This window comes from Pelophylax lessonae (genome assembly GCF_965119305.1).
Source record: "Pelophylax lessonae genome assembly, chromosome: 3".
Taxonomy (NCBI): domain Eukaryota; kingdom Metazoa; phylum Chordata; class Amphibia; order Anura; family Ranidae; genus Pelophylax; species Pelophylax lessonae.
Genome location: NC_138770.1, coordinates 498,444,064 through 498,457,950, shown reverse-complemented (window position 1 = coordinate 498,457,950; position 13,887 = coordinate 498,444,064). Strand labels below are relative to the sequence as shown.

Sequence of the window (13,887 nt, the reverse complement as noted above, 5' to 3'; positions counted from 1 at the left end):
GGTGCAGTACGTAAAATTGGCGTTTATTCAGATAAACCACATTACACTTACATTCAATTAGCTTGTAAAAAAACAGTAGGCAATGACCGCGGTTCCCCTAGTTCAGAACGCCGCTTCTGCATTCCAACTGCTTTCCACGGGAACTGGAAGTAACGTAATTGCGATACCACGTCCCGACGCGTTTGGTCAGCACATAGCCAACGTCATCAGAAGTCATGTTATCGCAATTCACCGCCCGGTTTTATGCAGACAAGCCGCATCCGGTAGCCAATCCGCCTCCATCCTGAATTAGGACAACCCAACCAGGAACTAGACAACGCTCTACTCCATCAGACCAATCCTGGCCGTAAATTGGATGGTGTATTGGCAGTTTAATATTATAAAAGAGTAAGGATTGATCAGCGTTTGGACCGGGGCCTTAAACATTATAAATAAACATGCAAAATAATCCATAATACCTACAATTAAATATAAAATGGGGCACATAAATATTGGCGCTATAGCTATTTTAAAACCTGCCCAAACCACATTGCAGAATAAATATCAGTTAAAAATCTCAAATTGTCAAATGTACAAGGCTGCATGGAGGCAGCCACCATTTAAACCCGAATAGGGGTAATGTAATATAGATGAAGCATATAAGGGAATTGGGGCATATATGAAAATATTAATGATATTAATGTGTATAATTAATATTTAATTTAAATTAACCGCTTCCATACAGAGCAGTTAGACACCCTTCCTGCCCAGACCAATTTTCAGCTTTCAGCACTCTCACACTTTGAATGACAATTGCTCAGTCATGCTACACTGTAACCAAACAAAATTTTTATCATTTTTTTCACACAAATAGAGCTTTCTTTTGGTGGTATTTGATCACAACTGGGGTTTTTTTTTTTTTCGTGATATATGCAAAAAAAGAGCAAAAATTTTGAAAAAAAAACACTTTTTTTTAGTTTCAATTATGAAATTTTGCAAAAAATAAATTTTTCTTCATACATTTGGGCCAAAATGTATACTGCTACATGTCTCTGGTAAAATTAACCCAAATTAGTGTATATTATTTAGTCTGTGTGAAAGTTATTGAGTCTAGAAGCTATGGTACCAATTTCTGAAAATTGATCACACCAGATGTACTGACTGCCTATCTCCTTTCTTGAGGCCCTGAAATGTCAGGACAGTACAAATACCGACCAAATGACCCCTTTTTGTAAAGTAGACAGTCCAAGGTATTTAGTAAGAGGCATGGTGAGTTTTTTGAAGTTGTAATTTTTTCCCACAATTCTTGGGAAAATGAAGAAAATTTTTTTTTCTTTTTTTTTCCCACAAAGTTGTCAATTTATAAGCTATTTCTAACACATAGCATGTACACAGCAAAAATTACACCCAAAAATACATTCTGCTACTCCTTCCGAGTATGGCGATACCACATGTGTGAGACTTTTACACAGCCTGGCCACAAAAAGAGACTCCACGTCCAAGAAGCACATTCAGGCGTTCTAGGAGCATAAATACACATAAAACTTTCTTACTACCTATCACACTTTTCAAGGCCCTAGAGCACCAATACAATGGAAAAGTCCACAAAATGACCCCATTTTGGAAAGCAAACACTCCAACGTATATTCTATGAGGCATTATGGGTCGTTTGAACATATCATTTTTTTCCACAGGTTTTTGGAAAATGTGGGAAAAAAATGAAAACTTTTTTTTTTTTACACAAAGTTGTCAATTTATAGGATATTCCTAACACATAGCATGTACACAGCAAAAATGACACCCCAAAATACATTCTGCCACTCCTCCTGAGTATGGCAATACCACATGTGTGAGACTTTTTCACAGCCTAGCCATATAGAGGGGCCTAACATCCAAGGAGCATCATCATGCATCCTAGCCACTTGCCTAGGCCTATTTTTGACATTTGGTGTTTACAAGCTAAAATCAGTTGTTTTGCTAGAAAACTGCTTAGAACCCCCAAACATTATATATTTTTTTTTTAGCAGAGACCCTAGAGAATAAAATGGAGATTATTGCAATATTTTTTATCACACCGTATTTGCGTAGCGGTCTTCCAAACGCAATTTTTTTGGACAAAAATTCACTTTTTTTAATTAAAAAATAAGAAACCAGTAAAGTTAGCCCAATTTTTTTCCATAATGTGAAAGATAATGTTACGCCGAGTAAATAGATACCCAACATGTCATGTTTCAAAATTGCGCACGCTCACGGAATGGTGACAAACTTTGGTACTTAAAAATCCCCATAGGCGACAATTTAAAAATTTCTACAGGTTGCCATCTTTGAGTTACAGAGGAGGTCTAGGGCTCAAATTATTCCCCTTGCTCTAACGATCGCGGCGATACCTCACATGTGTGGTTTGAACACCGTTTACATATGTGGGCGGGGTTTCTGTATGCATTCGCTTCTGCGCGTGAGCTAACGGGGACAGGGCGCTTTAATTTTTTTTTTTTTTTTTTTTTTACTATTTATTTTATTTATTATTTTTTATTTTTACACCGTTTAAAAAGAAAAAAAAAAAATGATCATTTTTATTTCTATTAAAAGAAATGTAAATATTCCTCGTAATAGAAATAGGCACGACAGGACCTCCTTTTTTGTGAGATCTGGGGTCAAAAAGTCCTCAGATCTCACAAGTACACTAAAAGATAGAAAAAAAAAATAAATAATTATAATATAAAATGAAAAAAAAAAAGGACCTTTAAACCGGTTGCTAGGCAACAACATTTTCCGTAGCTCCGGTCCTCCAAGACCATAGAGTCAAGTGAGGGCAAGCTTGCCCTCACTCGACATCCTGTCTGTGAGGATTCGGGACCGGATCGTTTTCCCCGCTGCCGGCGGGTCCGGTAAGCGGGGAAAAGGACCGGAACGCGTCGGGAGGGGGGGGCGCCTCTTCCGCCATCCCGGAAGGGTGATCCCACGGCGAATCCGCCGCTGGGACCACCCTTATCGGAAAGCCAACCGTCCACCGTTTAAAAAAATACCAGGGTTATGGCAGCTATCTGCTGCCATAACACCGGTATTTAGGTTTAAACGGAGGACGTATATAAACCTTTTTTGACTTGGACATGGTGGCTGTATGAAGGGTGACAGGTACTCGGGTACTTTGTTGGGCAGGTGACAGGTACTCTGGTACTGATGAGCAGGTGGCAGGTACTCGGGTACTCCGATAGGCAGGTGACAGGTACTCGGGTACTCTGATGGGCAGGTGACAGGCAGGTGATAGGTACTGATGAGTAGTACTCACTGACTGATAGGTGATAGGTGATACTGTACTGATGGGTACTGATGATCAGTACTGATACGTGATAGGTACTGATGAGTACTGATGAGTAGTGATGGGTACTGATGAGCAGGCGGCAAGTACTTGCGTACTTCAGGCATCAGGTACTTTGATGAGCAGGTGGAAGGTACTCGGGTACTCTGATGGGTAGGTGACAGGTACTCAGGTACTCTGATGACGGGTACTCCGTTGACAGGTACTCAAAGTACCCGAGTACCTGTCATCAGAGTACTCGAGTACCTGTCATCAGAGTACCCGAGTACCCGTCATCAGAGTACCCGAGTACCTGTCATCAGAGTACCCGTCATCAGAGTACCTGCGTACCCGTCATCAGAGTACCTGCGTACCCGTCATCAGAGTACCTGCGTACCCGTCATCAGAGTACCTGCGTACCCATCATCAGAGTACCCGAGTACCCGTCATCAGAGTACCCGAGTACCTGTCATCAGAGTACCCGAGTACCTGTCATCAGAGTACCCGAGTACCCGTCATCAGAGTACCCGAGTACCCGTCATCAGAGTACCCGAGTACCCGTCATCAGAGTACCCGAATATCTGTCATCAGAGTACCCGAGTACCTGTCATCAGAGTATCCGTCATCAGAGTACCTGTCATCAGAGTACCCGAATACCTGTCACCAGCCCATCAGAGTACCCAAGTACCTGTCATCTGAGTACCTGATGGGCTGGTGACAGGTACTCGGGTACTTTGATGGGCTAGTGACAGGTGCTCTTTATTGGGGGGGGGGGGGAATCAGTGTGTTTAGGGTGCACTGTAGTTGGTAGCTAGCTGTTACCACAATCTCCTCCTCACACAGGATCAGTGTGTGAGGAGGAGAACACGGTGACAGCTAGTTACCGTGTTCTCTGTTGACATTTGTGACCGGCTGTGATTGGACACAGCCGGTCACGTGGTAAAGAGCCAATTTCATTGGCTCTTTACCTAGATCGGGGATCGACTCTGTCCGAGGGACGAGCCTCGTCCCCGATCGCTGCTCTGCGCGCCCCCGGGGGCGCGCATTGCAGAGAGAACGAGCGGCTCGTGCTGGAGCCGCTCATGTGATCTGCTGTGATTGACACAGCCGATCACGTGGTAAACAGCCAATTTCTATTGGCTGTTTACCTTGATCAGGGATGGGCTATGTCCGAGGGACGAGCCTCAACCCTGATCGCGCCGCTGCGCGCCGCCGGGGGCGCGCAGTAGCAGCTAGAACGGGCCACATCATATGACGGCGGCCCGGATCTAGACAACCACTTTGCCGACGTCATTTTACATGACTCGGTATGGAAGTGGTTAATAAAACATCAATTTTACATTTTATTAATTGGTTCAAAATTTTTAATTAAAAATTGAAATTATTCAAATAATAATAATATATGTTACAGACCTGTATCTCAATAATTAGAAATAAAACAGTTTAAGTCGATATCAATATTCATGCCTGAGGGATACAAAGTATTCATACGATATATCCAAAGTATTCATACGATATATCCACTCCAGTCATGTTTCCTCCTCTACAGTGGGGCTCTACCTTGTCAATCCCACAAAAGGTTAAACCTTTTGGGTCTCTGTTGTGGTACAAGTGAAAATGGTTTGAGCGACTATGTTTGCGGAATCCTTTTTTTATATTCTTAATATGCTCATTTATTCTAATACTTAATTTACAGGTAGTTCTCCCAATATGTTGTAGCCCACATGGACAGGTGATGAGGTATGTAACATGGGTAGAGTAACAGGAGATATTTTTTTTTTGATTTTGTAGACATGACCAGTGTTTTGGAATTTGAAGGAAGATATCTTCTTAAAATTATTAGCGGTTTGACACCAAATCTAATATCAAGGTCTCCCAAAAGAGTTTTATTTGTGAATTCGCTGGATCTAGCGATGAGCAACAACTACTTCTGGCATCAAGGTTTGTGCTACAATCAGATTAAAGGTGTAGCCATGGGTGAAAAATATGCACCGAGTGTAGCAAACATCCTATTAGGAGAGTGGGAAGAAAGAGATTTTTTTTTTCTAGACAGGAGCTATCCCTACAACTGTACAAGAGGTATATAGATGATCTTCTGTTTTTTTTTTTTTTTTTTGGATCAAAATTGATTTTTCGCTTGCAAGAGATGCAAAGCGTGTCAAACCGCTAATAATTTTAAAAAGATATCTTCCTTCAAATCCCAAAACACTGGTCATGTCTACAAAATCAAAAAATTAATCTCCTGTTACTCTACCCATGTTGGCTACAATATATTGGGAGAACTACCTGTAAATTAAGTATTAGAATAAATGAGCATATTAAGAATATAAAAAAGGATTCCCCAAACAGTCTCTCAAACCATTTTCACTTGTACCACAACAGAGACCCAAAAGGTTTAACCTTTTGTGGGATTGACAAGGTAGAGCCCCACTGGAGAGGAGGAAACATGACTCAAAAAGTCTCTATGAACGAAACAGAGTGGATCTATCGTATGAATACTTTATATCCCTCAGGCATGAATATTGATATCGACTTAAACGGTTTTATTTCTAATTATTGAGATACAGGTCTGTAACATATATTATTATTTGAATAATTTCAATTTTTAATTAAAATTTTTGAACCAATTAATATACAATTTAAAATAGATGTTTTATTAATTTAAATGAAATACTAATTATGTGCATTAATATCATTAATATATATATATATATATATATATATATATATATATATATATATATATATATATATATATATATATATATATATATATGTATGTATGTATGTATGTATGTATGTATGTATGCCCCAATTCCCTTATATGCTTCATCTATATTATATTACCCCTATTTGGATTTAAATGGTGGCTGCCTCCGTGCAGCCTTTTTACATTTGACAATCTGAAATTTTTAACTGATATGTATTCTGCAATGTGGTTTGGGCATGTTTTAAAATAGCTATAGCTCCAATATGTATGTGCCCCATTTTATATTTAATTTTAGGTATTATGGATTCTTTTGCATGTTTATTTATAATTGTTAAGGCCCCGGTCCAAACGCTGATCAATTCTTACTCCGTTATAATATTAAACTGTCAATACACCATCCAATTTAAGGCCAAGATTGGTCTGATGAAGTAGAGTGTTGTCTAGTTCCTGGTTGGGTTGTCCTAATTCAGGATGGAGGCAGATTGGCTACCGGATGCGGCTTGTCTGCATAAAACCGGGCGGTGAATTGTGATCACATGACCCCTGATGACGTTGGCTATGCCCTGACGAAACGCGTCGGAACATGGTATCGCAATTACGCTACTTCCAGGTTCCAGTGGAACGCAGTTGGAACGTGGAAGCGGCGTTCTGAACTAGGGGAACCGCAGGCATTGCCTACTGTTTTTTTACAAGCTACTTGAATGTAAGTGTAATGTGGTTTGTCTAAATAAACGCCAATTTTACGTACTGCACCATGAGAGCCCTCTTTTGTCTCCCTACCTATCCCTGGTAACCTACTGGAGTGCGAGTGGATGGCTTTTGGGTTTTGAGAAGTTAGGAGGACAGTGCCTGCTTATTGGAAGATGCAAAATACCTTGGCTTGATCATTACAAGCATATCCTGTGTCAGCAATCGGAGATATTCATGGCTGTTACCGACCCCCTGTAATTAAGGGGTCTGGTAGTTCTGGTAAGGAGTTCGTGCACACTGGGTGTTCATTGTATGGTGGAGGAGTGAAGATACCCACAATTCCAGTTTCTGATATTTGTGGATAGCAAGAGACTCTTATGTTTTACAATTCACATTGAGTGGACTTTATTCACTATTCTATTATGTACTGAAGGTGTAATTTTACCTTATTTATTGATTATTCATAGGTTGTGTAATCATTCATTTATTTATTGTTTGAGCGCGGTATTATATATCACTATATAAGGCTATCTTCAAAAACAAATTATGAGCCCATAAATATATTTAGATAAAAGGATAAAGGAATATCATACAGTAAGTCTATATAAACTCTCCCAATCCAAAGTTATTTTTGCTTAAATATTTGTGCAGATATAGCCAGCTTGTGGAGGGCGCACCACCCCCCAGGTCTGCACTCACCAGATGGCTGAACCCCTGAAGGGACCAAAAGCATCAAACTTAGATACTTCAAATCCCTTTGGATGGCATCTGGTATCTCCTCCTCCTTACTGTATGTAGTCAATGGACATGATGAACAAGTGTATAAAAAGTAGTAATATACATAGTGCCTGGGATTTCTTGAGTTCCACAGACCGAAGAACAGGAAGTGATGTGATGGCGCTCCAAGCCCCACCCTACGTAATCCGTTAGAAGGACATTGTCAGGAGTGGCGCCATCTTACTATACTATCTTTATACAATGTGGTCACAGACCATACCATTAATAAACAAACTGGCAGCCATTGTTATATTGAACTTAGAATAGTTTTTACTATAACGTGCAGCTGTACACCATAGAGCTCTATGGGCCCTCCTAATAGCTCTGCATTTCCACAATGTAAACATAAAGTATCTTGATATATAGAATTGTTGGGTGGCCGCCATGGCAGGATTGCAATGTCCCTATATAATAATAAAAGATATATTTAAATATAATAGAAAACATTAATAAAATTGGGCATATGACTCACTTCTAACCTATAGAGTCTGGTCAGAATGGTGTGCATAATCTAAAAAGGAGCTATGTACATCCCATTTAAAATGTTCCTAAAAATTAGAAATAAAGCAATTGAGGTCAATAACAACGTTAAGTCCTCTAGGATGCAGGGACCCTAACTGGTATATACATTTAATTTTGTGACACCTTAATGCTTTTATTGTCACCTCTTCAGTGTCCTTTAATCTCATCGCCAAAGGCCACCAGTTTGTTTATTGTCAGTTGCTGAATGACCACATTGTATAAAGACTGTGGGGTAAAGTAAGATGGAACCGCTCCTGAGGACGTCATTCTAACAAAACATGTAGGGCATGGCTTGAAACGTCCTCACGTCATTTATGATTACCAGTTCTTAGGTCCGTGGAATGCAAGGCATCCTGGGCACATTGTATATTGCATCCTTTTTTTCATCCCCTTTCATGGTGTTCATTGACTACATACAGAGAGGAAGAGGAGGAGATACCAGATGTCAATTGGCATTAACTGGACTCGCCGTGTTTGGAGGAAGAAAAATGCTGACTTTGACCCTAAGAACACCATTCCTGCAGTCAAGCACAGAGGTGGAAACATTATGCTTTGGGGTTGTTTCTCTGCTAAAGGTACAGGCTGACTTTGCCACATTGAGGGGCCAATGGACAGGGCCATGTATTGTAAAATCTTGGATGAGAACCTTCTTCTCTCAGCCAGAACACAGAAAATGGGTCGTGGATGGATCTTCCAGCATGACAATTACCGAAAACATACCGCAAAGGCAACAAAGGAGTTGCTCAAGAAGAAGCACATTAGGGTCAGGGAGTGGCGTACCAGTCTCCAGACCTTAATCCTATAGAGATTGTATGGAGGGAGATGAAACTTTGAGTTGCCAAGCGACAGACAAGAAACATTAACCACTTTACCGCTGAGTACCGTAGTACTACTGCGGCAAAGAGGCACGATCCCGTCTGGTCACGTAGACCTACGTCGGCACGTTCTCGGCTCCCAGAGCGCGCTCCCGCGCGCTGCGGGTGCCGATTCCGATGGCATTCGGTAGGGAACCGATCAATCACCAGATACTGACCAATGATTTTTGGTCAGTGTCTGGCGATCGGTCCCAACCAATGGCAATGTGTCCCCTGTCTGTGTAATGTAAACACAGGCAAGGGATGTGATGTCACTGTCCCTCCTGGAGTCCTTTTGGTTCCAGGAGAAGACCGAGACATCAAAAACGTGAATTCCACTAAGCACTACACTGACACACCTCACATAGGCACATTTAACCCCTTGATCACCTCTGATCACCCCCTGATCACCTCCAAACCCCTAACAGTGAACACTATATACAGTGGTATACAGATATTTTACTGATCACTGTATAAGTGTCACTTGTGAGCGTAGTTTGCGCTTGCGCTAGGCCCAAACAGGGTTAGGGAACCCGCCACCTATCCCCTAATAAAGTTTTAACCCCTTGATCACCCACAGTTAACCCCTTTACACCCTATTACTCTGTGCACTAAATACAGTATATAGGTAAATACTGATCACTGTATTTAGTGTCACTTGTGACCCTAATTTGCGCTTGCGCTAAGCCCAAATAGGTTTTGGCCACCCGCCATCTATCCCCTATAAAGGTTTAACCCCTTGATCTCCCGCAGTTAACCCCTTCACTCCCTATCACACAGTGCACTAATATATACAGTATATCAGATAACTACTGATCACTGTATTTAGTGTCACTTGTGACCCTAATTTGCGCTAGGCCCGAATAGGTTTAGGCCACCCGCCATCTATCCCCTATAAAGGTTTAACCCCTTGATCTCCCCCAGTTAACCCCTTCACTGCCCTGTCACAGTGTTCACTATATACAGTGATTACCGATCACTGTATTAGCGTCACGGGTGACACAACTTAGGCTAGCTAGTTAGCGTCGGGGTCCCACTACACCACCGTTACTTAGCGTCAGTTAGAGTCAAGTACACTAACACACATACACACACACACCTCCATTACCAGTATAGTGTTTGAACAGATCAATATCTGATCTGATCAGAACTATACTAGCATCCCCATAATTTAGTGTTCCCCAAACGCAGTGTTTGCACAATCAGCACTGATTCCTGCTAGCACCTGCGTTTAGCCCCCTTGCCCAGACCACCTTACCCAGGCAAGTGTAGTAATCAATAGATTACTGACGCTTCCAAAAAACACAAATCACACAAAACCGCTGCGTTAGCAGAGTCAGCCCTGATCTCTGTTAGCACTAGCAGTTTTTTTTTGTAGCGACCAAATAGTCCTCGACAACCAGGTGCTTTTATTACCTAGTAGTCGCACTACTGTACCGGTAAATTTAGTTACTAAAATGACAAAACGTTGGTACAGTGGTTAAGGTCTACGAAATATTGACCACGGCACATGAGAGCGATGGGGAAGCCTCACTGTCAGAATCAGGATCAGTATACGAACCAGATGACAGCAGTGGCTCCCTGACAGATAGCTCCGATAGAGGGGTCCCTGCTAGGGTCAGGTGTACCCGACCCCTTGCTGGAGTTGCTGACTTGCAAGAATCAGGAGTTTCTCGTATGCAGCAGAGTGCCAGTACTAGTGCCGCTCACACTTCTCGTGAACTGGAAAGCACGAGCGGCCTAGTACATCCTGGACCTTCAAATCAGCACTGCAGTATCACCTGGTGACATGGCGAGTCACCTGAGTGCAGTTGAAGCTGGTGCGGTGGCTAGCACGAGTAGTGGCCCGCAGCCACCGCGTATCCGAAGACAGGCCCGTAGAGCCCATAGTGTCCTCCCTGAAGCGCTGGCATATCCTAATTGGCAGCCCACAGATTCCACAGCGCCAGTACTTCCCCCATTCACCGCCCAACCCGGAATCCAAGTGGAAACAGCTGGTTTTAATCCCATAAACTTTTTTGAGCTGTTTTTCACTGAAGATCTTTTCAGATCTATTGTGGACCAATCAAATTTGTACGCTCAACAATTCATCGCCGCCAACCCAAATTCACCCCTTGCCAGACCATTCGCCTGGAATCCTATTACGATTCAGGAGTTTAAAACCTTTCTGGGCCTTTCCTTCAACACGGGCATTACAAGAAAGAATGAATTGCGGTTATATTGGTCCACTGACCCAATTCATCAAATGCACGTGTTCTCTGCTGCTATGTCCAGGATTCGATACGAACAAATATTTTGGTTCATGCATTTCAACGACAATGAACTCTGTCGTCCTCGGGGAGACCCTGAATATGATCGGCTCCACAAAATTTGGACCCTCATAGATTACTTCAATCAGCGGTTCACAGCCTTGTTTACCCCCCAACAAGATGTCTGCATTGACGAGTCCCTGATTAAGTTTACTGGTCGCCTTGCTATCAAACAGTACCTCCCCAGCAAGCGTGCCAGATATGGGGTCAAGTTGTATAAGCTTTGTGACAGGGCCACAGACTATACAGTTAATTTCCGTGTCTATGAGGGAAAAGATAGCACTGTAGAGCCCCCCGACTGCCCAGGCTACATAGGGAGCAGCGGCAAGATAGTTTGGGACTTGGTGTCACCCTTATTCGGAAAGGGGTACCACTTGTACGTGGACAACTTCTATACAAGCGTGCCACTTTTTAGACACCTCTTTCAATTTCAAATTGGCGCTTGTGGCACCGTGCGATCTAATCGCCGGGGCTTCCCCCAACGGCTAGTGAATGCCCCACTGAGCTCGGGGAAGAGAGCCTGCTTGAGGTGCGAGAAATTGCTTGCAGTGAAGTGGAGGGACAAACGAAATGTTTACGTGCTGTCCTCCATTCACCCAGACACGGCAGTCCAAAATAATTCGGTCTCCGGTGTTGTTGTTGAGAAACCCCTCTGTGTCCACGACTATAACCGTAAAATGGGAGGGGTGGACTTCAACGACCAGATGATGGGACCGTACTTAATTGCCCATAAGGCCAGACGCTCGTACAAAAAAGTGTCTGTATATCTATTTCAATTGGCTGTTTACATCGCTTTTGTCTTTTGACTCCCCCCCCCCCCCACCGCCGCCTTACGCAGCCTTCCGTGGTCTTTCTCGGGCTGTCCTGTCCCACCGGTTAACCCGAGAGTTCAGCCGGTGGTTCAATTATCTAACCATAGAGCTGATTGGAGACGAGAATGGCTCCAATCATCTCTATGGCCTAAGATATCGGAAGCTACGAGCAATTCTTGACTTCTGTTTCGCCAGAAATAAACAGCGCCATAAACAGAAATAAACAGCGCCATTGGGAAATTGGGAAAGTATTTTATCACACCAATTTTGGTGTGGTCAGATGCGTTAAGGTCAGAGGAAAGATCTAGAGTCTATAAGACCCCAATTTTTTTTAAAAAGAGTACCTGTCACTACAGATTGCTATCATAGGGGAAATTTAAATTCACCGTGATAACAATAAAAATGATAAAAAAAAAAATGAAAGAAAAGGTGTCAAAATAACATAGAAAAGCAAATAAAAAAAAAAATCAAGCCCCCCTGTCCCCCTGTGCTTGCGCGCAAATGCGCACACAAGCGTTGGTCTAGTGTCATATGTAAACTGCAATTGCACCATGCATGTGAGGTATCGCCGCGAATGCCAGGTCGAGGGCAGTAATTCTTGCAGTAGACCTCCTCTGTAAGTCCAAAGTGGTAACCTGTAAAGACTTTTAAAGGCTTTTAAAACCGTACGTAGTTTGTTGCCGCGGCACGGGCGTGCGCAATTTTTAAAGCATGTCATGTTAGGTGTCCATGTACTCGGCATAAGATCATCTTTTAAATTTTACCTAACAATTTGGAATTATATAGTGTATTTCTGCATTAAATATAAAAAAAAAAGTGTTTTTTTTTTTACGCAAAAATTGCGTTTGGAAAATGTGTGCGCAAATACCGTGTGACAAAAAAAATTGCAACATTCACCATTTTGTTCTGTAGGTCCTCTGCTTTAAAAAAATATATAATGTTTGGGGGTTCAAAGTAATTTTCTTGTAAAAAAAAAAAATATTTTTTCATGTAAACAAAAAGTCACAGAAAAGGCTTGGTTTTCAAGTGGTTAGAAGAGTGGGTGATGTGTTGCTAAAATTGAGCATAAAATGTCAGGACTGTTCAAACACCCCCCCAAATGACCCCTTTTTGGAAAGTAGACACCCAAAGCTATATGCTGAGAGGCATATTGAGTCCATGGAGTATTTTACATTTTGCCCTAAGTTTCAGGAAAATGACCATTTGTTTTTTTTTTTTTTTTGTTTTTTTTTTTTTTACACAAAGTTGTCAGTAAATGATATAATGCTCACACATGCCATGGGTATATGTGACATGACACCCCAAAATACATTCTGCTGCTTCTCCTGAGTACAGGGATACCCCATGTGTGAGACTTTTTGGCAGTCTAGCCGCGTACAGGACCCGAAAAACCAATCCGCACCTTCTGGCTTTCTAAGGGCGTAAATTGTTGATCTCACTCCTTACTACCTATCACACTTTTGAAGGCCATGAAATGCCAAGATGGCACAAAACCCCCCCAAATGACCCCATTTTGCAAAGTAGACACTCCAATCTATTTTCTGAGAGGCATGGTGAGTATTTTGCAGCTCTCATTTTTTTTGGAAAATGAAGAAAAAACAGGAAAATGCATTTTTTTCCCCTCTTTTTTCAATTTCCAAAACTTTGTGACAAAAAGTGAGATCTGCAAAAGACCCATCATGCCTCTCTGCAAATAGCTTAGGGTATCTACTTTCCGAAAAGGGGTCTTTGGGGGGGGGGGGGGGGGTTGTGCTGTCTTGGCATTTCATGGCCTCCGAAACTGTGATAGGTAGTCAGGAGTGAAATCAACAATTTACGCCCTTGGAAAGCCTGAAAGTGGTGATTGATTTTCGGGGGCCTGTACTCGGCTAGACTGTAAAAAAGTTTCACACATGGGGTATCCCTGTACTCAGGAGAAGCAGCAGAATGTATTTTG

At 42.1% G+C, this 13,887-nt stretch overlaps 1 protein-coding gene across 2 annotated transcripts in view; it reads left to right on the top strand.

Annotated features, from left to right (window-relative positions):
* The window catches only part of CRIM1 (cysteine rich transmembrane BMP regulator 1), a 1,384,383-nt gene that overhangs the window by 799,467 nt on the left and 571,029 nt on the right, over positions 1 to 13,887 (top strand). The window lies entirely within an intron of this gene.